Source organism: Canis lupus, chromosome 22, assembly GCF_003254725.2.
Source record: "Canis lupus dingo isolate Sandy chromosome 22, ASM325472v2, whole genome shotgun sequence".
Lineage (NCBI taxonomy): Eukaryota > Metazoa > Chordata > Mammalia > Carnivora > Canidae > Canis > Canis lupus.
In genome coordinates, this window is record NC_064264.1 from 39487076 (window position 1) to 39488762 (window position 1687).

Sequence of the window (1687 nt, forward strand, 5' to 3'; positions counted from 1 at the left end):
GCTTGCTTTTCTAGTATTCTGTTTAACTGTATTACATATTTCTGGGAAAAATGTGTTTATTTTCTTAAACATATATGGAAACACAATATACCTGTCATGCATGCATTTATTTAGTCATGCATGCTCCCACACACTCACAGTCAGTGCTCCCTTGCAGACTTTGGTTTGTGCTACAATTTCTGTGATCCTGAATCTTACCCACTGCTAGCAGGTGCCTGCAGGTGTTTGCCTACAAGAAGTTCATTGACAGTTTATTGCAGCGAGAGTACTTTCTCTGGTAGTGAAAAATAGCTGCAAAAGCACTGCAGGCTAAGTAATGTAGGGCAATGATGCTTCATGTACTGTGAATGCATAATTATTCATTATCAGTCAGGCAAAGATTAATCATTCTTCTGTGATATTTTTCCCATGGAAAAACTAGTTATCAAATTCTAGTTTCCACAGATATTGTCAGTGTATTGGAAGGACTGCAGCTGGACTATGAGTCTCATGGACATTTAACTTCTGACAGCTGTGAATGCTTCTTTGTGAATGCAGACATTGCTCTTTGACTCAGAGTTTCTGGAAGAACTCCAAGATGCATTCTCAAGTGCTGCTGCAGACTCTCCGGGTGCATATTAGGAGAAGGTGGTCAGAAACGTCATGAATCGCCAAACGTGGACAGATACTTGTATTTTTTCTACGTACATTTATTTCAGCATAGTTATAAATAGATGAAGTAATAGTCAATGATGAATCTTTTATAAATTTATCAATTATTAAGACATTTAATTTCTTAATTTTAGTAGTGGTATTATCTCATTCTATGTATTCTTTGGAAAAAAATTAGAAAAGTGTGTTATGCAGTTTGGGTTTTTTTAATAATAAATTTATTTTTTGTTGGTGTTCAATTTGCCAACATACAGAATAACACCCAGTGCTCATCCCGTCAAGTGCCCCCCTCAGTGCCTGTCACCCAGTCACCCCCACCCTCCACCCTCCTCCCCTTCCACCACCCCTAGTTCATTTCCCAGAGTTAGGAGTCTTTATGTTCTGTCTCCCTTTCTGATATTTCCTACCCATTTCTTCTCTCTTCCCCTCTATTCCCTTTTACTATTATTTATATTCCCCAAACGAATGAGACCATATAATGTTTGTCCTTCTCCGATTGACTTACTTCACTCAGCATAATACCCTCCAGGTCCATCCACGTCGAAGCAAATGGTGGGTATTTGTCGTTTCTAATGGCTGAGTAATATTCCATTGTATACATAAACCACATCTTCTTTATCCATTCATCTTTCGATGGATTATCTATATAACAAATTCATATGGCAAAGGGCTATGGGATTGTATCCTTAAACTTCTGCATGAAAGGATTGAAATGATTCCTCCTCAAGGGAACTATTTTAGTATTTCACTATTGATTTTCTTTTAAAGATATATATATATATTTTGTTTTGTTTTGTTTTAGAGAGGAAGAGAGAAAAGAGAGAGAGCAGGGGTGGGGCAGAGGGAGGCAATCTCAAGCAGACTCCCTGCTGAGCACAGAGCCTGACAAAGGGCTAGATCTCAGGTCTCTGAGATCATGACCTGAGCCTAAATCAAGAGTGAGACATTTAATCGATTGATCCAGCCAGGTACCCCTATTATTGATTTTTTTAAGGAGGTATATAAAGCTTGCTTTGACTCCTGGTTTACTAAATAT